General features: G+C 46.2%; 1 long non-coding RNA gene across 4 annotated transcripts; it reads right to left on the bottom strand.

Annotated features, from left to right (window-relative positions):
* Positions 1 to 1,374: 1,374 nt before the first annotated feature.
* On the bottom strand, positions 1,375 to 25,584 carry LOC142565898 (uncharacterized). 4 transcript variants are annotated; one of them, XR_012824909.1, is made up of 5 exons: positions 25,513 to 25,566; positions 19,215 to 19,354; positions 18,817 to 18,884; positions 4,932 to 5,206; positions 1,375 to 2,090 (listed from the first exon to the last, which is right to left on the bottom strand). It is a non-coding gene; the product is annotated as an uncharacterized LOC142565898 (long non-coding RNA). The 4 variants fall into 4 exon arrangements; XR_012824906.1 differs by lacking the exon at positions 19,215 to 19,354 and having other exon boundaries at positions 25,513 to 25,582; XR_012824907.1 differs by lacking the exon at positions 19,215 to 19,354 and having other exon boundaries at positions 1,375 to 2,141; positions 25,513 to 25,582.
* Positions 25,585 to 25,742: the final 158 nt, after the last annotated feature.

Here is a 25,742-nt window from a genome sequence, read left to right on the forward strand (position 1 = left end):
ATGGGAAAGCTGCAGAAAGCGTCCCCATCAACCATCGCAAAGTGGATTTCAGACGCGTGGAAGAGGATCCAAGTGGACGTTGTGGTCAAATCATTTAAGAAGTGCTCGATCCCAAACAACTTAGACGGAACAGAAGACGAGCTGCTGTGGGATACTGAGAGCAGCGGTTCAAGCGGTGCGACGAACTCGAGTGGCAGTGATAGTGACTGAACTTCCTACACAAGCGGTGGGTTTACTGTCTGCACCGATTTTTCTTTTAAATGTTTGCAAAATAAAATGTTGTTTCTCCCACCCATCTCCTCGTGACGTCGCAGCGAAAAGAGGGAGGGGGGAGGGTCATTCTACATTTTTCGAATGTAAGCACCCCCCCTCACATTGGGCATCGCGATCGTGAAAAAAAGGGGGTGCTTAGAATTGAGTAAATACGGTAGTTTTTTCACTTGAGAAGCGAAAGCCGTTTTCAGATGCCCACTGCATTAGTTTGTTTAATGTAATTTGAATTTGTTATTCGCAGATTGCCATGTTCGATGCACGACACGCAATTTGTAGATCATCCACATATAAGGAATGCATTACAGAGGATGGAATTACATTATTGAGCGAGTTCATTTTCACGACAAACAATGTTGTGCTTAATACGCATCCCTGAGGTACACCGTTTTCTTGAATAAATACGCGGGACAGCACCGTTCCTAAACGCACTTGGAATGTTCGATCGGACATGAAATCAGCAAGACATTTAGGCATTCTACCGCGGATCCCTAAATCTGCTAAATCCCTTAAAATACCATACCTCCATGTTGTGTCGTACGCTTTTTCTAGATCAAAGAAAACAGTGAGACAGTATTGCTTGTGTAGAAATGCCGCACGTATCTCGTGTTCTAGCCGAACTAGCTGATCTGTTGTAGAGCAGCCTTTCTTGTACCCACACTGATGATTATCGAGCAGGTTCTCAGTTTCGAGGACGTATGTCAATCTGATGTTTATAGTGGATTCATAGGACTTGGTAAGACAGCTTGTGAGTGCTATAGACCGTTTTTTCGTACGCGCCGCCATATTGTAAACGCAGTGGCGCCGCCTACGAGCAGGCGCCATACTGGCTTGGGTGAAAGCGGTCTTTTGCATGGCAGGTATACACTCGGCGGTAGGTTCTGGCGTTTGTTTTCGCGGTCGTGTGGTCTGTTTAGTATGACGTGCATCTTCTACGTGGTACACGGTTCTGTGAGACGTGCTGAAGTGGTTTAAGGCGTCATGGCCGGAATTTTTGCTGGCGTTGAGGTGGACGGAACATGCAGCGTGATGTGCGCGCGCTGTTGCATTTGGAGGCGATCCCACCGCTGGCAACCAGTTGTAAGAGTTGAGGAGGACTTTGGGATGAAAACTGGAGGTTTATTTACACTATGTACAGTGGGAGTACAAAGAAATTAACAGTCATAAAGTCATTACGGGCCGGCAGCAACTCGCACGCTGTGGCCCGTGGCAAGAAGCTCGAAAGAGATGAATGAAGGAATGCCCTCTTGCTGCTCCCGGTCTCTGGCTTCTAAGCCCTTCGGTGTCTCGAAGTCACGTCACATTCGGCCAATCGGCGAGCCCGCTCAGGTGTCGTCATTTTCGGCCAATGGTAGGCGCCCGTACGATTGTGTCACATTCAGCGGAGAGGGTCCCAATTGTTCGAGGACTTGCTTCTCTCTGCGGTATTGCCTTCCCGGCTTGCAATGCGCCGTCACAATAGGTGGATGGGGACGATGCTGCCAGGTTTCACGGTGCATTACAGCCATCTTGCTTCGGGACCCACTTTACCTGGAACAGTGCCAGGCTCTCGCTTCACTTTCGGGAAGAGTCAAGCAGTGAATAGCTCCACCTGCGGCACACGAGGTGGGGGACGCCAACTCGTTTGCATGTGCCGCGTTTTGGGAATGTGGTATACATGCTTCTGCGCTCCTTAATTAGCTGTGGCGTGATTCGATGTGGTCTGGTGAACTCGAAGGAGGCTCAGGAAAAGGTCCCTTATCTAACAGCTCGTCCTCGCCCCGGAAGTTCGGAATGGCCGGTGAAATCAATTTGCTGGCCATGAGGAATCCTGAACGAACCTGCAGGGTACTGGTGTTGAGCCTCGTTTGACGAACTTCGGGATCCTGAGCCTTGGAGAACGTACGTCAAACAAACAAAACAACACAGCGCTGCACCACGTGTAAGCGCAGGCTCTCCACCCCTGACTCACCAGGCTATTACTAAGTCAAAATGAACCCTGATCTTTTATTTCCCCAATTTTGACAAAGCAGTTCCAACCACCTTTCCAAACCGCTATCCATTTTTCCCCGAATGCCGACAAGACCAGAGTGCTATTGTTGTAGCAAAACAAAGGGTCGTCGTTGCAAACAAATAATGAAAACAGCCGAACATAACTTAAGTGGCCTAATTTCGCGAACGGCCTGTTCTCACCCTAGCGCAGTGACGTCCTTATCTCACGTACTGTTGCCACTGAACAGTCTGGCCCCATCTTCACAAGTACGTAAATACAATCGCGCTAGCTTTGTGGTCCCTATTCCGAACACGTGCTTGCGTCGCACGCAAACATTTCATCACGCTTACTCCCGTGTCTTTCTCTAGTCCAATCAGGAAACGTAACTTAACCGAGCAACTACACTTGCGTAACTTACGCACACCACAGAACCCTTAAAAAATATGCTACTGCTAATTAGTAGTCCTACGCACGCTCACTCAAGAAGTCAGAATATGGCTGCCCTCAACACACACAAGCAACCCAGTCATAAATCTGCTTCCTTCCGTCCACACAGGACACGCGCTAATGCCCCTACGAACGCTTCTCAGTGCAAATAATGCACTCACTGAAAACCTACGCGGCTAACCTTAGAAAAAAAAAACGCTTATAAAAAAAAGAAAGTTGGCTAATACACACGCGTGTTACGATAGGCCTCACCGATAACCTTGACACTCAGGTTACTCACACACACAAAAAAAAGAAAGCCTGTATACTCATTAACTAACACTCGCGAGACTAATTGTTTAAATAAAACACCTCTTTCAAACCTCGGAGCTTCTTGAACAAAAACACAAAGCTCATACTTTACATATTGAAAGAGAATAGTCTCAATTCGCGAAAATTTTCCAATGCTCAAAATAAAAAACAAAACACTTCATTTCTACGGAAGCGCTCTTGGCCTCCCTTTTCAAACATTTACGTCTGACTCATACTTTTGAGCCTTACTCGAGGTGGTCGCGGTTCAAAAGCTACTCTGGCTACTGAGGAACAACGAAAGGGCTGACTCACTATCAGCTCCTCCAAGACGTTACAGTCTAATGCCAATTTGCGTCCTGGCGCCCCTCTTTCATCACGAACTCGATTGACAGCATCACGACTCCCTACCACCTGGTCTCGTCTTGCCACCTTGTGCTTCTTTGTACTACACGCTGAACTTCGAAAAGAACGACAAACCGACAAGGAACATAACTGCCCCGTGCCCTTTGTCCACGTCCGTGCAGAACATGTTTCTCAGTCTCCTTTTGACCGGTGGCTCGAACATGTTGGGTGCGTCAACATCGTCAACGACGACTGAACCTTTCTTTTCCTCGTGCCCTGGCTTTTCGCGCCTGTCACTGACTGTGGCTGCGCTACATTAGCCACCGCATTCCGATCTTTAGCGCGCTTCTTTCTACGGCGCTTTCTCTTTGAACTCGCTTTCATGTCGCCTTCTGGCGCCTCGTGCTGGCCGGTATACATTTCGTCGGCCCGGATCGGTCTCTTACCTGAACAGTCTGAGTGATTTACATTTAAATCTACTCTCACTTGCCTCGACTGGCGGACAGCTCAACCAACTCTGGAACAATGCAGCAGGCTTTACTCGAGTTATGCAACTCGCACTCTTGCGAACTGCCCTCTACTGCATTGCCCAGCTCACGCTGTGCATCGACACACAGCCCGTCGGTCACGATCGCTGTCTCATGCGCACAGTCCGAAAGATTCCTGATTAAATCATCCATCTCTTGGCTACCTAGACTGGCAGAGGGCTGCACCGATCCCTGAACCACGCAGTTGTCTTCTCTTGAGCTACGGAGCTCGCAATCCTGCGAACTGCCCTCAACTGCATCGTTCAGCTGGCACTTCCCTTCGGCACGCACATCTGGCTCGACATGGGTGCTCACGTCTGTCGGGTCAACAGTACCCTGTACCTCGCTAACGACCTCGATACCATGAGATGCGACACACACGCGCGGTAACTGTGCCAATTTGTTCGCAGCTGGCCTAGCTGTCTCTACAGTCCTCTGTTGGCACAGCACCTCGTCACTCTCACTCTGGCCTTTAACGGCCTCTGTTGCCACTAAGGCATCGTTAGCAGCTAGTCTTTTCCCTTCACCTATGAATGTACAGCCAATCTCACAGGCACTACTCTTCTCATCGGCTTTTGGCGAAAATCCGCTAGGTACTTCCTCATTCTTGTGCTCTGTACTGCCTACAGAATTTTCAGACAGCCGTTGTCTCTGTGCCTTTAACCGCTCACAATATTGTATCTCTTTTAACAATGCTGCCTTCTCTTTCTCGTGCTTTTGCTTAAGTCCGTGACTCTCACGCTTCCATTCATGACGCTCCCGCTCCCGTGGTTCTTGTATCACCTCCCAAGCAAGCTCAATGCTTTCACCATTGCCACTATCGTGTGCCTTTATGATAGCTGGCTTTCTCATCTGTTCGTCCGCCTCAACTCCCAAATCGTCGTACACCAACAACAAGTCTAACCTCGTCAACATTCTAAGATCCATGGCAGCTGCCCCGACTGGTGGTTAGAACTGTTTTCCTTAATTAATTTGTGCAAACACACAATGCAACGAATTCCCGATTCCTAGAACTATCAACATAAACACACAACATTTGAAGTCTGGCGAATCAAAAGGAAAAAAACCACATGCTCACTTACAGTTGCAGCACCCTGCCATCGGGTTCATTGGTCCGCTGTTCCCAGTTCCTCAGGACTTCCTGGGTCGAAGGCTCGCTCTTCTTCGCTACTCCCAGTTCCTCAGGACTACTTTGGACGAAGGCTCTCTCTTCTTCGCTGTTCCAAGTTCCTCGGGACTCCTTTTGGACGAAGGCTCTTTTTCGCTGTTCCGGGTTCCTCAGGATTTCTCTCGATGAAGGTTCATACCACTGCTGCCACCAGTTGTTGCATTTGGAGGCGATCCCACCGCTGGCAACCTGTTGTAAGAGTTGAGGAGGACTTTGGGATGAAAACTGGAGGTTTATTTACATAATGTACAGTGGGAGTACAAAGAAATTAACAGTCATAAAGTCACTACGGGCAGGCAGCAACTCGCACGCTGCGGCCCGTGGCAAGAAGCTAGAAAGAGATGAATGAAGGAATGCCCTCTTGCTGCTCCCGGTCTCTGGCTTCTAAGCCCTTCGGTGTCTCGAAGTCACGTCACATTCGGCCAATCGGCGAGCCCGCTCAGGTGTCATTTTCGGCCAATGGTAGGCGCCCGTGCGATTGTGTCACACCCGGCGGAGAGAGACGCTCCTTGGGCCCCAACTGTCCGAGGACTTACTTCTCTCTGCGGTATTGCCTTCCCGGTTTGCAATGCGCCGTCACAATAGGCGGATAGGGACAATTCTGCCAGGGCTTCACGGTGCATTACAGCCGTCTAGCTTTGGGACCCACTTTACCTGGAACAGTGCCAGGCTCTCGCTTCACTTTCGGGAAGAGTCAAGCAGTGAATAGCTCCACCTGCGGCACACGAGGTGGGGGACGCCAACTCGTTTGCACGTGCCGTGCTTCGGGAATGTGGTATATGTGCTTCTGCGCTCCTTAATTAGCTGTGGCGCGATTCAATGTGGTCTGGTGAACTCGAAGGAGGCTCAGGAAAAGGTCCCGTATCTAACAGTGCATATTTGAGCCTACAATCAGCCTCGGAGATAAATTGTGTATTTCTGAATGTTCCAATCACTAATGTCACCTTATTGCAGTACTATCCTCTATTTCTAAGCTGCGGTTTAGGAGCCATGAAAAATACACGACGATCGTAACAGTGTGGGTACCGTTCTGCTACGGTGGGAGCTGTGCTGTTATACTTGACAAGCGTTCAAACTGTTCGCTGCAGGTTACATTGCGTGACTACTTGGTTGGATGAATGAGGCTTCCACCCATGAATAAAAGAGTTTTCGCTAGTAATAGAAGCATACCTTACAGTCTGAATTAAGCCTGTCCAGCAAAGCGACCGTTTACGAACTGCGCGAGCGTCTTAAAGGGACCCTGAAACGATTTTGACGATTTTCTACAAACATACTGAGTCGTTAGAGTAGGTCCTTCTGATCAATAATTGACACATCTAAGTGCTCCGCGTAAAGCGTGTAATTTATTACAAGGTTTTAAAAATGCACATCGCTGCCGATCGCAGCGCACTGCTCGGCGGAATTTTAAGCCGCCCCTACCCATATGACCGAAATCACCCATACGACGTCAGTGGGGCGAGCTATCCGATTGGCTGACCAGGGCGCGTGATCGATAATCTTTCCAACTTTATGGTAAACAAATGATCTTCGTAATAGTTGGAATGTTTGTTAATTTGTTTTTATGAAAAGAAAGTAACGTAAAGAGAATGCACAACAACAATTTTTCAGTACACTTAAGCACTTCCGGCACACAGCAAATGTCGTCTGCTTGTGTTACAACGTACTCCATATTGACGAGAGTTCCGCGGTCAGAGTCGGTCTTAGTCCTTTCGCGAACGCTATGATTCGACTTTGTTGCCTTGTGGACTGCAAACGTAGCGACTGACAATATGTCAAGCTGCGACATCGTGTCCCCCTGCAAGGCAGCGTACGAACGAACTGGCTGCTGCGCATCGGACTGCCGCTATCCGATCGGCGCCAGGATTTGCGCGTATGTGGCCGTCACTTTACACCGGAAGATTACTAACGCAATAACGTTTCGCGAGTCCGGTATTAGGGCAAACGCAAGCGCAAGGGGACAGAATCTGGCCGCTTGACTGTGCTGTAACGGGGTGAGCCATGAGATGAGCAGAAGGGCAAATGTGAGTGGTCTGCACGGTGCAGCCACCTGGTGGCACAAAGCTCAACCATACACAGCAGCAGCAACAAAGTGTATTCTTTGCTGCTGGTGTGTATTTTTCGCAGGAGTGTAATCAACACCTTGTTTTTATAAATGTTTAGAATGTTTTACACTTGGTTAGAGCAATATTAGCGCTTTGTCTGACTGGTTAAGCGCTGCGCCAAGAAGTGTCTGGACCGTGCTGACCGATCAGGCTGCTCACGTACGTCTACGCTAAAGTTCCTTCATCCGCTTGAGTTTATGCCTCCAGTCATTTGCCGGAATGACCAGCTTGCCTGTGGTTACTGGAATACCGGACACGTTCGGCGCTACGACAGAATGTTTGCAACACACGCTGCTTCGATAGCTCTTGGTCGACGGCCAAGCGGCTAGCGGAGAGGTCTCACGCGGGAGGGGGCGTGCTCCAAAACAACCGGAAGTGGACAATGTGACGTCGCATAGTGACGCAGTACCAGTGAAGGCGGATTTTAGCGCCGCTCGCTCGACGAGCGAGTTGAGGAGGAAAAGCATGGCTAGGGAGGAGGGTAACTTCTAATCGCTTATAGCTCCATTAATACGTAACGCTTCACTTAAATTGTGGTGCGAATGTTTTCGTTAAGCTGTACCCTACGCGCCTACAAAATTTGTCCGAACCGTTTCAGGGGCCCTTTAAGCAGTAGTAGGCACTGGATTACAGATATATTTGTTCTATTTAGCGCATGGTCCAAGCATACGGCATCAGCGGCTATATATTTGTAAATGTTGTGCGGTGTTAGCCCGTTTTCTCTTCCTTTTTAGAGAAAGAGGATGATAACCAATTTTTTTTTTCGGTTGTGTTCATTCAGTTCTCTACGACGCACTCACACATATTACGGAAATTTTGCGCTCAAAAATAGTCATCGCATTCTTTTTATGTAAACCCTCTCATATATTATGGCTGTATACAGGCCAAAAAGGCAATGTCGAAGCACACAGCTTATATATGTATCGTGCTGGCTCACCAACCGCAATGATCGCTGTGTTGAGCAGTGCCATGGGCCTCATGCAGCAAGGCTAGCGTAGACATATGGTAAATTCAAGCATACTAGACTTGAAATGCGTGAGAACGATTCCAGTGTATCACAAATATTTGATAGCGCCTGCCGCTCAAATGTTTCGTGGTAGCCTTAGGTTGGCCGTGCACGCTCATGCGCTCTTATGTTTTACTCCCTACGCCAATCGATCGGACAGTGAGCTGATTTACCATTTAATGCTGGTAATAAGAGACGGCGGTTTTCTTTGTTGAATTAAAATCGATATAAGCAATATAGTAAACAACACACACACGCACCGCGACTGATAATGCGCGTACACCATGGCTGATTATGCGCATCACATTTTTACGCCCCCAAGACATATTTCTGCCTACAGTAGTTACCGATGCACCGAAAGGCTTCCTTGACGACCTTATATGAACGAACATGGCGTAAATTTCAGAAGGTAAGATCTAAAACATCCCAAAATCGTTCTGCAGCACGCGACAGCAATACTTTCAAGCAGAGCTGCGCCGGATCGCCCAAGCCAGAGAGGAGGAAAGGCTCTCCGTGCGCCCTATCCTCCTCGCCCGGCCGCTTGACTGTGCCGTAACGGGATGACCCACGAGATGAGCAGAAGGGCAAATGTGAATGGTCTGCACGGTGCAGCCACCTGGTGGCACAGAGCTCAACCATACACAGTAGCAGCAAGAAGTGTATTCTTCTTTGTTGCTGGTGTGTATTTTTCGCAGGAGTGTAATCATCAAGACGTTGTTTTTATAAATGTTTAAAATGTTTTACACTTGGTTAGAGCAATATTAGCGCTGTGTTTGGCTGTTTAAGCGCTGCGCCAACAAGTGTATGGACCGTGCAGACCGATCAGGCCGCTCACGTACGTCTACGCTAAAGTTCCTTCATCAGCTTGAGTTTATGCCTTCAGTCATTTGCCGAAATGACCAGCTTGCCTGTGGTTACCGCTAGTGTGTGGTTAACGGAATACCAGACATGTTCGGCGCTACGACAGAATGCTCGCAACGCACGCTGCTTCGATAGCTCTCGCTTGGGGTCGACGGCCAAGCGGCTAGCGGAGAGGTCTCGCGCGGGCGGGCTTCAAAACAACCGGAAGTGGACCATGTGACGTCGCATCATGACGCTGAACCAGTGAAGGCGGAGCTTAGCCCCGCTCGCTCGGCGAACGAGTTGAGGAGGAAAAGCATGGCTAGGGAGGAGGGTAACTTCTAATCGCTTGTAGCTCCATTAATACGTAACGCTTCACTTAAATTGTGGTGCGAATGTTCTACCTAAGCTGAACCCTACGCGTCTACAAAATTTGTCCGAACCGTTTCAGGGGCCCTTTAAGAAGCCGGAGGATTGCGGGATCGTCTTTTCTGCTGCAGCAAGTATGGAAGCAATAATCTTTTCATTCATTTCGTCTATCGTTTGATCATCTGATATGCCATCCAGACTGGCCTTCTTGCTGAAGAGAGGCCAATCTGCTAGATGAAGTTTCCAACGGGGTGGTCATAATGGCACTGTAGGGAAAGGAGATGATGTTTTAATAATGCCGGGCATATGATCACTACCATATGGATTGTTAATAACACTCCATTTAAAATCGATCAAGAGAGTTGGAGTGCACAGCGCCAGATCTAGACAGCTCATAGCTCCTGTGCTTGGGAAGTGGTAGGTTGCTGCACCAGTGTTTAAAAGCCATATTTCGTTTCTCCGGATAAAAACTTCAAGTGTTAGTCTCCTGGAGTCAGTTGTTTTGCTACCCCATAATATGTTATGAGCGTTAAAATCACCTGTTATTAAAAAAGGTTTAGGTAGCTGGTTTAAAATTAACTCCAAATCTCTTACAGTAAAGTTTGAATGTGGTGGAATGTACACGGTCGTCCAATCTTAGAATGCCGCTCCGTGCTGCCGGCGTAGGGTGCCTCGATGTGCGCCCGAGCGCGGGCGTGCATCGAGGCACCCTATGCCGGCGCTCCGCGGGGCGCCTCTGTCGGGCGCCGGAGAAACTATTGCGCAGGTGCAGTGAGAGCCGCAGGCGGGGCTTCGCGCGTCGTCTGCTACAGTGCGCCCTGTACTGCGTTGAAGTGGGCTTCAAATTTGCACTGCCTCCGCAGAACGCCGATCGGAGAAACGTTTCTGAATAAACAAAAGACTGCTGAGAAGCCTATAATAATAATATTTGGGGTTTTACGTGCCAAAACCACTTTCTGATTATGAGGCACGCCGTAGTGGAGGACTCCGGAAATTTTGACCACCTGGGATTCTTTAACGTGCACCTAAATCTAAGCACACGGGTGTTTTCGCATTTTGCCCCCATCGATATGCGGCCGCCGTGGCCGGGATTCGATCCCGCGACCTCGTGCTCAGCAGCCCAACACCATAGCCACTGAGCAACCACGGCGGGTGCTGAGAAGCCTATCAGCTGCTTTTATACCGTTGCAGCAACCGTAGCAAAGTTTCCTACGTGCCTGGTGAAGTTGAAACACACAAATAAGCATACCAGGGAGAAAATGCGCGCCGCGTAATATTCGAAGCTTTATACTACTGCTGCAGCGCTACGATCCGCCAATATTTTTAATTTTTGGCGTCTTGCTGAGTAGCTGGTAATAAGTGCTAGCAGACGACTGCTGTTGTCTGCTGAAATCTCGGCGCAACGAAAATTGATGGGAGCGGAATAGTAATAGTGGAGGTGGAGCTACGTTTTCATTCTCCTATTTTACCTTCCCACAGATAGAGGTAGACGGCCAGGTAGACTCATCAGCGTTTGAAAACAATCTCTAAGGTTTACTAGGCCCTCAGTATTGTCCACATTCTCCACATACCCAATTCAAGATGTCCTGCTTCAATACGCCAGCCACATACTTTGAACTTAGTGGGAACACAGTACGGCATATTTTCCTGCGGCCACCTGTGAACTGTAAAATTCGTTGGAGGCACATAGGTGTTTATTAACTGCGGGAAGGCGAAAGCCGTTTGCGACTCATTCCACTGAGTTTAATTTGCCACGCTTGAATTCATTTCGTGACAGATGAGAAGAGCAGCTGGTGCAAGCATGGCAGAGGCATCATGTGACACCACGACCCGCTGCACCGTGATGTCACGTGATATTAAGGTCACGTGACCTAAAATGTAACGGACGAACGCTAGTAGGAACAATTAAACGCTATTGCCTTAATAAATATCCTCTCAGCAACTACTTAAAGCCATGCAAAGCTAAAGACTGAGGTCCTGGTAAACCTTAGGGATTGTTTTCATACACTGATGAGTCTACCTGGCCGTCTACCTCTATCTGTGGGAAGGTAAAATAGGAGACTGAAAATGTAGCTCCACCTCCACTATTACTATTCCGCTCCCATCAATTTTCGTTGCGCCGAGATTTCAGCAGACAACAGCAGTCGTCTGCTAACACTTATTACCAGCTACTCAGCAAGACGCCAAAAATTAAAAATATTGGCGGATCGTAGTGCTGCAGCAGTAGTATAAAGCTTCGAATATTACGCGGCGCGCATTTTCTCCCCGGTATGCTTATTTGTGTGTTTCAACTTCACCAGGCACGCAGGAAACTTTGCTACGGTTGCTGCAACGGGATAAAAGCAGCTGATAGGCTTCTCAGCAGTTTTTTGTTTATTCAGAAACGTTTCTCCGATCGGCGTTCTGTGGAGGCAGTGCAAATTTGAAGTCCACTTCAACGCAGTACAGGGCGCACTGTAGCAGACGACGCGCAAAGCCCCGCCTGCGGCTCTCACTGCACCTGCGCAAGTTTCTCCGGCGCCCGACAGAGGCGCCCCGCGGAGCGCCAGCAGCACGGAGCGGCATTCTGACTAAGAGTGGACGACCGTGTACATTGAACAAATGGTAGTGGTTTTATGTGCTAAAAGCAACGGCTTCTAAGTGAATATTAATGGCAACTTCTCTAGCTGCAATGCCGCTCTGTGGGACAATAGCTACACCACCCGAAAGCCGGTTCGCCTGAGTACGGTCACCCCGTACAACAGTGAAGCCTTTTAAAACGTTTTTGTGCTTTTCACCTAAGTTTGTTTCTTGTAAGCACAAGGCCACAGGAGAAAAGTTACTTAAGATGTCTTTGATGTCACCTAAGTTGTGTAAAAGCCCTCTACAATTCCAATGGATAATAAAAGCAATTTTGAATTTGAAAGGTAAGAAATGGCACTACGGAAAGAATAAGAGGTGAGATGTTAGGTGACATGGATTCAAAAGGCTAATACAAATGAGTGATAACCTTTAGGTTATCGCTTTCTTATTTTGAGTAGTTACTGGGATTTTGTCCCTCTTACCGCGCTTGAGCGAGCGCTTGTCCTTCGGTGTCAATGACACCGGAGTTTTTGTGTCGACCTCCATCGCTCTCTCTGAGGCGCTGAGGACCGAGAGTTTGGCGCCGAGACACGTGCCTCGTGCCTTGGAGTTCGCTTGATCTTAGGGCCCTGCGGGACTGGTGTTTGCAGGGCCTTGGAAGAGGACGGAGCAGCGTCGGCTGCTTCTATCATGGAGGCGGGAGGAGTCACTGCGGCACCACTGCGCGTGGGCTCGGAGGACTCCGGAGGCCTCTGTGACGCTGCCCCCGACTGCGTCACATCGGCTTAACTTCTTCGCAGAAGATACGATAGCCGCTTTCTGGCTTCAAAGAACGATATTTTTTCTTTCACAGTTAGTGCAATTACTTCCTTTTTCCAGCATGGGCAAGACGGCGAGTAGGCTGAATGGTCTCCTTTGCAGTTAATACAATGTGGGGAAGAAGTGCAGTTTTCAGATTGATGATCGTTTGAGCTGAATTTAGCACAGGTTGTTTGGCCTCGGCATGCATGTGATGCATGTCCGACCCTTTGGCACTTGAAACACTGTCTTGGGTTTGGGATATATGGTCTGACGTTTACTTTTACATAGCCTGCATCCAGAGAGGTAGGCATTTCGCTTGTTCCAAATGTAAGTATGACATGTTTTGTTGGGATCTCTCGGTCATTTCTGCGGATGACTATTCTTTGTACTTTTGCCACGTTTTGCTCCTGGAAACCCTCACGGAGTTCCTCATCGCTCAGGCCAATGAAATCTTCCTCTGATATCACACCCCGGCTTGTGTTCAGTGTTCTATGCGGTGAAATTGTCACTGTGGTGTCGCCAATAGTGGTAAGTTCCGATAGCTTTTGCGCTTGATCTTTATCACTTAGTTCTAGGAGTAGGTCCCTGCTAGACATTTTTGAAGCTTTATATGTAGTTCCGATTTTGTCTTTGAGACACTTGGCCACCAGAAAGGGAGATAGCTTTCTTACTGGTATGTTATTTTCACTGTGGACAACATAGTATTTGGGAAATGACGGGGCGTTGCTCCGAAAGGAGAACTGGAACGGTGCTTCGGTGCGGCATCTTTTCAGGCGCCAATCACAGACAGAAGTTTGCGCTGCCATAAGAAAATTTGTTTGTTCGGCAACGGCGCCGACCGCCCACCACGGAGCCCAATGAGGGAACGTGGGAGGGCTTGTATACAAGCCTGCCAGACGCCAGTCGTACGCCATCACTATAACCAAATATGATGTACCCAAGGTAGGGTAGCCACACAAGGTTAACCCTTGCCGCCAAGGAGAAAGGAAGTAAACAGAGGAGAGAAGAAGATAGGAAAGGTCAGAAAGTGTGAGAGAAAGACGAAGATTCAAGGAGAAAGAGACAGGAAGAGGCGACTGCCGATTTCCCCCGGGTGGGTCAGTCCGGGGGTGCCGTCTATGTGAAGCAGAGACCAAAGAGGTGTGTTGCCTCCGCCGGGGGGCCTTAAAGGTCCAAACACCTGGCATCGGCTCAACCCCCAGGATCCTCCTTACCCCGGACACGGCTAAGCCGTGCACGGCTACACGCGGGAGGGGCCAACCCTCGTGTGCTCGGGTTCGTGGTGTTGCAACACACCAAATGCCTGCTGACGCAGACGGCCCTGCAGGGATGTCAAAGATGCTGGAGACGGAAGAAAGATGCAGGGAACAGCCTCTGGAAGCAGTCCAGGTTTTTTTTTTCGGGTGGTCCAGGATTACCTCGCCTCTAAACTCGCCGTAGTATTTATCCCGTCTCATCATGTTGCTCGTGAAGTGCTTCTCACAGACGTAATCTCTCCATGTGAGCTGGCGGCCGCCCCAGGAATCGCCGAAGCCCTTGGTTGCAGACTTTCAAGGTCATTCGAAGCTTTGATTATGCTCACCTTTTCCCTCCAAGAATTGTACTCGGTTTTGCAGTTTTCAACGAAACACTTGCGTCCCATCTTACGCTAGCAAATTCTGAAGAAGAGCAATTGCGCGTAGCAGCGCTGTTAGTATTACGGTCCTCTAACAGACACCAATAAGAAATGTTGGTTTTTGACTTGTAAGGGTGCACAAACACAATGTTACGGTGTTACACTGAAGCGAACGTCCGTGTCATCTGCTTGTCGTCTGGTTTGAGCGGAAGACGCGGGTGCCGCCGAAGAGAGCGCGCCCGAGCTGTCAGCCCGGCGCCTGTTTTTTTTTTTCCGCTACAATTGCATGACGGGCCGCAAGGCCCACTGCATGCGCTCCCATCGGCGTATGCTATTTTTGTGACTTTATGTGGCCGCAAGCGCGCACCCTCGCTGACAGGAGTTTGAATTCCTACATGTTCTTCCTCCGTGCATCACACCTACCCGACTACTATTTAAAACGCCAGCTGCTAGCTGAACCTTCCAGTGGGCATGTTGGAGCAGCAGGAATGCAGCCGGCCATACACCCGTTCCTTTTCTTGGTGCAGTTCGCTGCACTTTCATCGGGATGGACCAGCTGTCCGACGGTGACCAGCCGACTCGCTGTGACGCTTTCAGCTTTGCACTGCACAACTGCGTCGCCAGACCAACTTCACAGAACCAGAATGGCGTCATCCATATCTGATGCATTGTCAGACACCCAATGTTCTGCTTTGGCGTCTAATGCTCGATGTGCAATACCGGATATGTTCATCTACGCACGAGTCTGGAAACAACTAAATACCGTACTGCAAGGCGACCCCAAAGAGGAATCAATTTTATCAATCACCAATAGAGGTGAGACATTAACAGATACCTAATTAGCGGATTCCTTTGAGTACTTCACATCATTAGTCAAGAGCAAGCACGATCCCAAATGCCTTGAGTACTTAAGGGGGACGCGGGTCTTGAAATCGCGAAAAATGGTCAAAAATGGCAATTTTCAAAAATTGCGTTTTTGAAGTCTTAATGTCCCAACTATGTCTCTACAAAATATTATGGCTCAATTCCTACTCGAAGTATAAAAAAAACGGCAATTTAGAAACGTCGGTGAGCCGAAATTGAACGCCAAGCGCGAAGGTTTGCCTCATTTTCAAGCTGCCGTAGCTCCGCGCAACGCGAACCGATCGGCGCCATCTTGGTCTCGCTTGAAAGCTGGTTTCCCGCTCTCCATTCTGGCGCCCCTCGGCACGCTGTAGACTCTCGTGCAGCGGAGCGATCGGCACCCGTTCTCAAGCGGGAAATCGTCGCGAGACAGCCGCTGATTGGGTGAAACGGTCGCCTCCTCGAGGGCAGCCCTCTGATTGGCCGTGACGCATGCTTCGCCTGCCGCGGCCCCGCGGCCGCGTTGTTCGACTCCTTCGCGTCGTCTGCTTTCGCCTGCACGCACGTCATTTTTCGCGCTCCTCTTTGTTTCCTAGTATTTTTCGTTCTGCCTTTTTCTTTATCGTTCTTGTAGATATTTTGGCTATTGAGTCGCTTCTTTTAACCACGAATTTCTTGCTTTTGCGTGCCTGGTGTCTTTGTTCCGCGTGTCACGATGGCGCGAGACGCGCGCTTGAAAGCAAGCACGCGAAAAGCAGTCAGCAAAAAGAGACGCGCATGGAATAAGAAGAGCGCTACATCGTCGACAACTACAGCTTCGGTGATGCCGCAAGCTGCTGTGCCCTTGGTGGATGCGGCTGGACTGAGCTCGCCAACAACAGCTTCGCCGGAGGACGCGGCTGAACAAACCCCATCGACGCTAGCTTCGCCGGTGGTCGCGGCTCGACAGTGCCGATCGGTGTCAACTTCGGAAGCCCGTCGAAAATGCCAACTTTTGAGACGCTGCAAGTCGCTTCGGATTCCGTGTCGTCGGAAGCGGCCGAGCCGGCTGACCGAAGCCTAACGTCGGCGTTTCCGCACGCCGCTTCGGTGCCGACGGACGCGGCTGAACCGAGCTCGCGTGCTCAACGCTTCGACATGGTGTTTTTCACGGAGGCGGAGTGCGCGAAAAAATACGCAGACAACATTAAAACTTCATTGGCGAAGAATTCCGCGACTTCCCGCAAGTTCGAGCTAATGAACGTCGGCACAGGAAGTGAAGACGACGATCGCGGCACAGAGTACATCATCGTTGATCTCGCTGTGCTAAAGAAGCTGTTTGCGTCCTCAAGCTGCAGCAAGTGTGGGATGGCCACTCTCCAACTCGCAAAGTGCAGTGAGAGAACCAGCAGAGCTGTTGCAGCACAGCTTGGTTACAGTCCTGGGAGCTACCTCATTCGTAGGAGCCTTGAAAAAGATAAACAGAGGCTCTGCAGGTCTGATAAAAGTCACACCAATGCTGAAAAGGTGAAGAAGAGATTGGCCAAGAAGCACAAGCCTGACAGAACCCAGGACTACTGCCCAGGACTTTTGTGAATGTGTGGCAGATTCAAAGAAAATAGCAAGTGACTTTCTGAGCTCTTTTTTTTTTTTTTTTTTTGTCAAGTGCCAATGCAATACAGAGGTTTTCACAATCTTTACATGAACAGATTTCTGTGAGTTTGGTGTTACTGTGTTCAGTAATGACTGGGCTACATACTAAAGCATTAAATTTTTCCATGTGATAGGTAAACAAAAGTGGTAGAGTAAGCAAAACTTTGAATGCAATTTTCTCAGCTTAGCTTTTTCGATCAAATGCCTTTGCCTTACATAACTTTTCATAATGTTTGCATCAACTGATTTTATTGAATTAGGTATCATTTTTTTCACTAAGACCTCAGCTACATCCTAAAGCTTTCCATTTTTCATTAAACCCAATAGACTAGCAATTAAGTCAGATGTAAGCTAATTACTCCCACATTGTTTTTTTCTTCCTACTTTGTTATTCATTCATGACCTATATGATGACTTTTTGAATATTTCTTTAGCTTTAGGATGTGCAGTGGGCCCTTGGAAATGACAGCTATTCTTTAAAATTAGTTTTTTTAATTAAGAAATTATCATAATGGCCCGTAAGAAAACACCTATGTGGGATAAATTATTTTGCAATATCTTCATTTCTAGATGAGATATATAAAATCTGAATATATATTTGGGATCAGCATTCAAAGATATACCTGCATGCCAATTTTCAGAAAGATATGTTAAGAAATAAAAAAAAAGTTTTCAAGACCCTCATCCCCCCTTAACACGAATAATTGATAGTGCATTTTTGTTTCCCACTACGGTGCACGAAATTGTAAGTTCCGTCATGTCCCTGCGAAATAGTATATGTGTACCGATGCTGATGACTTCCAGATACAACCTGTAAAATATGCCATCAATACAATCGCAACTATCCTAGAACATGTAGTCAACCTTATGTTTTCCATCGGCACTTTCCCCAAAGGATTTCAGACATCAAAAGTATCAGTGATATTCAAGGGCGGTGATATTAACGACTTCTCTAATTACAGGCCAATTTCAATTATTCCCGTGTTTTCAAAATGCATTGAGAAGTTTATATATGAACGCATGTCCAGCTTTACAATAAAGCACAGCATCATGCCATGTCAGTATGGTTTTAGGAGAGGTTGCTCAACCGAAACGGCCCTTCTCAGCCAAAAAGAACACATTTTGCAGTCCTTTGAAAATCGAATATGCACACTAGGCATATTCATTGATTACTCTAAAGCATTCGACTCAATTAATCACCAGTCTTTACTTGAGAAACTGGAACATTATGGCTTTAGAGGCCCTTTCCTAACACTTCTCACATTGTATTTTCATCATCGTCGGCAGCAAACCACTGTTAACAGTTTTCTATCTGAAGTAAAACCAATTCATGCTGGTGTGCCTCAAGGCAGTATTTTAGGCCGATTACTCTTCAACATATATGTGAACGATATAGTAAACATAGACAGAAATGCAAAATTTATTATATACGCCGACAATACAAGTATTTTCATAACAGGGTGTGATCTGTCTAGCCTCATAGAAAAAGGCAACGTGGTGTTAAATAAACTTCACGCTTGGAGTGTCGCTAACTCATCAAACTTAAGTGCTGCAAAGACGAAAGCAGTTTTATTTCGCCCTCAGCACAAAGCACTCAACATAACCAGCAGTCTAAAAATTGGGTCAACAGATATACCAATATTGCGCGAAGCTAAAAGCCTAGGCGTCGTTTTTGAAGAACACATGATGTGGACAGTTCAAGTAAACGAAACATTAAATAAATTTTCAAAAACTGTGGGGGTTTTGTGCAAATATAGCCACATCTTGCCTCAGAATATAAAATTGTTAATTTACAAATCCCCGTTTTTGTCGAAATTATTGCACTGCTATTTAGTCTGGGGCACGACAACACAAACACTCTACATAAATTTCAAAAGAAGGCCCTTCGCAACATTGTTAATGCTGCATACGACACACACACGGAACCAATCTTTAAGGCCCTAAATTTATTACCAGTAAATGAGCTTTACCCTATAATGTTAAATAAACGCTATAAATTGGAAGTGAAAAATAACAATTCAATTCTTACTGGATTGTCCGGACTACGCCAGCTTGAGCATGCCCATACATTGAGAATGTGTGAGCTTTGGAAGGTGCCTAGAACACGTACAAATTACGGTACTCAGATGTTAAAATACCAGACACCTGCGCTGCTTAATAATCTAGAGTTCCAAATATAACACAATGCCACACCTAATTGTTTTATTTGCTTTGCTGTGACGTTCTATTTATCGGTGCTTTTTGCTTTCGCAATAGAATGTGTAATCTCATGCAGTATTCATGTACTCATGTGACCCTGTCGTTTGTTCAAGCATATTTCTTTCTTATTCTAATATTTATTTTTACACAATGATTCGTTCTTATGCTTCTTTTACTTGTATTTGTGACAATAGCAGCTGATTTAAGACCGTAAAAAAATATATATACCTGATTTCTGTACACTGTTTGGTTTATTTATGTTGGCGTGCTGTATTTGTTATGCGCCTTGTCTGCCAGTATTCGGGGGTGCAGACCTCGTCAAGCCTGATGAATGGCTTTTTGTATGTACCCACCAAATGTCTTTGATACTGAAATAAAAATGATTGATTGATTGATTGAGTTCTGCTTCCTCATATTCATGCTTCACTATCGTCAGTGCCATCACACCTACCCGACTATTTAAAACAACAGCTGCTAGCTGAACCTTCCAGTGGGCATGCTGGAGCAGCAGGGATGCAGCCGGCCATAAACCCATTTCATTTCTTGGTGCAGGTTAGTGAAGCTCCTTCTTATTATTGTGAAAAATCGAACAATGTGTTTCTGCTGCTCCTACTAGGCCCCAGTGTTTTTTTACACCATTACTTCTGATTGTTTCAATGTTATCAAACTGCTAATATTGTGTGGGGACATAGAAGAAAACCCTGGACCCGATGACCTGAATTTACCACCGGAGTTAGCAGTTGTTGTTAAAACTATTGTTGCACATGTTGACTCACGTCATGATGAACTAAGGATAATGCTTGACGACGTCAAAAAAAGTCAAATCGCCCTAGAACAAACTGTGTCTGACATTAACGCTAGACTTGCCATTGTAGAGGACCGCATGAACAAGTTACATGAGTGCCAAACTAATGAACTGCAACAAGTAGTTGCGGACACAGTTCGCGAAGTAGGTGCCGAACTTCGGAGCAGGCTAGATGATTTTGAATACCACGCATGTAGGTAGAACCTAATTTTTTACGGTCTTGCTGACTCGTCAAGTGAATCCTGGGCTCAATCGGAAGAAAAAGTTAAAGCTCTTGTATGCAGTAGCTTAGGTATGCAGTTATCATCTGATAGTATATCTCGAGCCCATAGATTAGGAGCATACGTAGCTGCTAAATGTCGACCAATAATTGTAAAATTTACAAGCTTTAAAACAAAAGATGCTATATTTTCTAATAAGGGCAAACTTAAAGGATCAGGTGCAAGCATTTCTGCATACTTCTGCAAGGCAAGCGGACAGCCCTTTTCCTTGTGACACAATAGAATGTTCATCAACAAAAAATGCTTCATGTACTGCTCGCAAACCAATACTGTGTACGAAATTCCCCAGATTACACATCGTTCGCAGCTTTCATCAATTGCTTCTACGTCACGGCAGGATAACCTGCCAAAGAGATAGCACAAGTCTTCTAAGAGAGGCGTGCCTACCATGGGCAACATATCTTTTGTCTTTACAAACATTAGAAGTGTCATTCAGAAACGAGATAATTTGTCTTCTATCATTGATGATTGTGCTGCAGATGTGGTTGTACTGACAGAAACTTGGCTTTCAAGTAATATCGCTGACAATGAAATTTTACACTGTCACAATGATTATAAATTCTTTAGATCTGATCGAAGCGGCAGAAAAGGCGGTGGTGTATTTATTGCAGCATCAACGCATCATTTCTGTCAAGATATTCCAGTCACATTTCCGCTAGAAATTGTGTGCACATGTGCCTGTTACCGTGCACCTCAATCTTGTTCGACGTTCTGCGATTCTTTATATGGCGCTTTGAATAACATTCTTGTACGATACCCAAATTCTCCCTTTCTAGTTTTAGGTGATTTTAATTTCCCAGATATTTTGTGGGATAGCAGCCATGGCTTTATTTGTATGCATACTAATGAAAGCTATGATTTTGTTAATCTCTTTCATGATTTCAATTTAACCCAATTAGTAAAAAAAACCTACGTGAGTTACTACTACCTCATCAAACGTGCTAGATTTAGTCTTTACTTCGTGTTGGGCTGCCGAGCACGAGGTCACGGGATCGAAGCCTGGCCACGGCGGCTGCATTTTGATGGAGGCAAAATGTGAAAACACCCGTGTACTTAGATTTAGGTGCACGTTAAAGAACCCCAGGTGGTCAAAAATGTCCGGAGTCCTCCACTACGGCGTGCCTCATAATCAGAAAGTGGTTTTGGCACGTAAAACCCCATAATTTAATTTAATTTAGTCCTTAATTCAATCCTAGATGTGTTTTCAGCATCTACATATTTGTCTGGGCTAAGTGACCATTGTATCCTTCACTTTCTTTGCAACTTTCCTTTCAAGCGAGCGCCACAGCACAGAAAAATCATAAGAGACTACGCTAGAGTGAATAGCGCCGCTATCGACGTCGAAATTCGATCTTTTTGCTAATCGTTCCTGCGCTTCTACACGTATAATAGTGTAGAAGAGAACAGGGCAATTTATAAAACAAGAATGCTTTCCCTTATAGAGAAATATGCGCCTTTTCATAAAATTCACTCCAAATTTCGCTCTCCTTGGTTCACTCCACTGCTCAGCCATCTACTAAACAAGAAAAAAAGAAATTCCAGAAAACAAGTATCAAGTGATATCGCTGAGCGCTGGGCAGCTTATCAAAATTGCGTCTCTGACTACAAGCGTGAACTTGAAACGGCCAAACGCAATTTATTTTCAAGCACTCTTCCTTCGCTGCTTCAAAATAAACCGCGTAAATTTTGGCAAGTGGTTAGCGGTAAACCGAAACAAGATATCCAACTATCTGATGAAACGGGGAACATCATATCTGATATGTGCTGTGTTGCTTTGCAAAACATATTTAAATGTTCGTTTTCTGATGATCAGTCTTTTTCATCACCCGTATTTAATAGCCCCTTGTTTCCCACGATGGATCCCTTAATCATTGACTGGGTTGGAATAACAAAACTGATAGAGAATCTAAAGGTATCTGCACCTGGCCCTGATGAAATAACTGCTCAGTTTTTGAAATGCACTGTAACCAACTCATCTATTATTTTATCTAAACTTTTCAAGCAGTCTTTAGAATGTGGTGTGCTGCCAAAAGACTGGAAGGCGGGGAAGGTGGTGCCTATTCCAAAACAAGGTAACCCTTCATGCGCTACCAACTACAGACCCATCTCGCTAACCAGCATTTCCAGGAAACTTCTGGAACACATCATTTTCTCTAATCTCGTGCTTTTCCTTGAATCTAAGAACTTTTTTAGCAAATATAAGCATGGTTTCCGAAAAGATTTTTCATGTAAGACACAACTATTCATGTTAACTCATGACCTGTTCTCATCTCTAGACAAAGGTTCTTCCATTGATTGTCTCTTTTTAGACTTTGAAAAAGCTTTTCACCGAGTATGCCATCATCTCCTTCTTCTGAAATTAGGCACACTTAACCTTGACCCTCATTTACTTAAGTGGATTGAATGCTTTCTCGACAAACAAACTCAGTTCATATCCGCTAACCATTCCATTTCACCAACCTGTTTCATAACTTCCGGTGTGCCACAAGGCTCAGTCCTTGGGCCTCTCTTATTTCTTATTTACATTAACAATCAGCTGGAGAAATTGACATCTAACATCTGCCTTTATGCTGATGACTGTGTTATTTATCGTGAAGTAACTAACCCAGATGATTCCTTTTTGCTTCAATCTGATCTTAACACCATTTCTTTGTGGTGTAACCAACGGTTAATGAAATTAAATGTTAACAAATGTAAAATGATCAAATTTTCTCACAGTAGTGCTGTTTCTACATCCTCATACAAAATTAACAACTCTACTCTGTCCTCTGTCACTTCCTATAAATATTTAGGTGTTCACATTGCTAACATTGTGTCATGGCAAACTCACACTGAATATGTGACAAACTCTGTCAATTGAACACTAGGTCTTTTATGTTGCAATTTTTCTTGCGTGCCCTCTTCCCTAAAACTTACATTATATGAAACATTAGTGAGGTCTAAACTAGAGTATGCTTCATCAATTTGGGATCCATCTACAGCACAGCTAACATACTTACTTGAAGCAATTCAGAACTGCTTTGCACGTTTCATTGTGCGCACTCCAGAACAAATCTTAACACGTTTATAAATTACTAAATGTGCATATTATTTGCTCCTAATCAAGTCAATAATATTATAATGTAAACATTTTATTCATTACAATAAAATAATTATGCAGCGTGTGCCACAAAACCTGGCAGTAAGCAAACCTGGGCATCCCAGCAGTCGCTATGGATAGCTTTTTTAAACATTAGAGGAGCCTATGATAATGTAAACCGAGAAAAGTTATGGAGCCACTTGAAGGAATATGGTCTAGATAGCAAGTTGGTTGGATTCCTACAAGTTTATATAGATAATGAGGTAGAGATAACACGGGAGGGGGAAACTACAAAGCCAGCTAAAATAAGAAGTGGTCTCAGGCAGGGCTGTCCATTGTCGCCCCTGCTTTTTATGATTTACATGGGCCAAGTGGAAAAGAGGCTAGAACAGAGCACAATAGGAACCGACATAGGCTATATGGTGTAAGGGCAGCAGGTAGCTCAAGTACTAGCCGGACTGATGTATGCAGATGATATTGTACTGCTTGCTGACACCCGAGTAGGGCTACAGGAACTAATGAGCATATGTGGAGAGGATCGAGAAAAATTGGGACTGCAATTCAGTAGAGAGAAGTCTGGGATAATAGTATACAATGAAGGGGGGAACCATTGGAAATACAAGGCACTAAGATTGATCATGCTGAAAAATACAAGTATTTGGGCATATGGCTAAACGAGGGCAAAAAGTACTTGGAAGAACATGAAAAAATTATGATTGAAAAAGTGAAAAGAAACTCAGCTGTAATGAAACACAAGGCACTATGGAACTATAATAGGTACAAGGTGGTTAGAGGGCTATGGAAAGGGGTTATGGTACCTGGCCTAACATTCGGAAATTCAGTACTGTGCATGAAATCAGAAGTTCAGGCATGCATGGAAACAAGACAGAGAAAAGTGTAGGCAGGTTGGCCTTAGGAGCGCACGGGAACACCCCAAATGAGGGAGTGCAGGGGGACGTGGGATGGACGTCATTCGAAGGTAGAGAGGCAATAAGTAAGCTAAAATATGAACAGAGACTCGCATCCCTGGGGGAAAAAAGGTGGGCGGGAAAAGTGTACAAATATCTATACATGAAAAGTTTGAACACGAAGTGGACACTCAGAACTAGGAAGCTAAGGATTAGATACCTACAGCCGACGGAGGTGGTCCAACATGGTTCTGAGTGGGAAAGGAGGTGAAGGACACAGAAAGAAAAAGGTGGGAAGAAAGAATGCTCGGAAAGCCAGTGCTAACTATGTATAGGACACAAAAACAGGAGCTAAAGAGAGAGCTCTTATTTGATAACTCGCGGGGCAGCTCACTATTATTCGAAGCTAGGACGGGGGTTTTCAAAACGAAAACATACAGGGCTAAATTTGAAAATGTGGACCTTTTATGCACAGCTTGCGGAGCCGAAATTGAGACCACAGAGCATATAGTGCTGAGATGCGCAGAACTTCGCCCGACTCTGGCTGGGGGAACAGTGATAGATATGGAGGGGGCATTAAATTTTCCCGGGGAACGAGGGCAAATAGACGAGAAAAGAGTGGCAGTAACAAGGGGGAGGCTAGAGGATTGGTGGAGGAAGTCAAGAGAGAGTTAATACCATAAATCGGGGAGCTTGTTTTCTATTTGTATGTTTTCTATACTATCTTCAATATTTATTCTGGGAGGAGGAGGAGAGTGAAAACTAGTTTAAGGAGAAGGGGTTATAAAGAAAAAAAATAGGAGGGGGAGTAAAAGGCTAGGTGGCGCCAGCCGCCGCCCGTTACAAAGGGTGTAGCCGCCATTTATGCACCGATTTTCGTCGTTCCAGTCGCAGCATGTGAAACAGCTTTCAGGCCGATGCTGCGTCTTAATCGTTTAACTGCGTCAGGAAAGCGTGCAGGTAAGCGTGTAGCAGCAGGCACGGCGGCACTGGCTGTTGTTGGGAAAATTCTCAAGATACGCTCTTCTGTGCAGTGATGCAATTTGTCTTATTAGAAAGAATGCAGGTGATGATTAATTCATGTGCAGCAAGGCTGTAAAAAAGCAGTAGCACAGCTGTTCTTAGTCATGGTCCTTAGAAAAAAAGCCCGATATAACACGATATGACGGAACAGTTGACATGCCAGTGTTTTCTTCCGTCCTCGTTCTTTCGCGCATATTTCCCTGAACTAGACTACTGAATGATTCTGGACACGCACTGACGATCCTGCCCCTTGACACTCACATGAGCAACTCTATTATGGGATGCCACGGTCCATTGCACAGGCTGGCTGCAATTTGACGCGGCAACGAGGCAACATATGCACGCAAAGTACCTAACGGTAACGCATCAAACAGCTGACAGCCCTAACCTTTTATTACACGCATATATAGTGGATATATGTATTACTCACGCTGTAAGTGGGCGCGGAATAAGGATCACTTCGCAATGCGACCGGTCCCGCAAGACAGACGCCATGTAAATTGTCGGATGTGACATCATGGGTTATAGCGGACATGACGTCATAAGTGAACGTAGACGTTCTGCCCCCCCCCCTTTTTTTTTTTTTGTCTGCTATGACCTGCTCGCAGCAGTCACCAGCCTAATATACATAGAAAACCACACCTCATATACACGCACACG

The sequence above is a fragment of the Dermacentor variabilis genome, unplaced genomic scaffold, assembly GCF_050947875.1.
Source record: "Dermacentor variabilis isolate Ectoservices unplaced genomic scaffold, ASM5094787v1 scaffold_12, whole genome shotgun sequence".
Classification (NCBI taxonomy): domain Eukaryota; kingdom Metazoa; phylum Arthropoda; class Arachnida; order Ixodida; family Ixodidae; genus Dermacentor; species Dermacentor variabilis.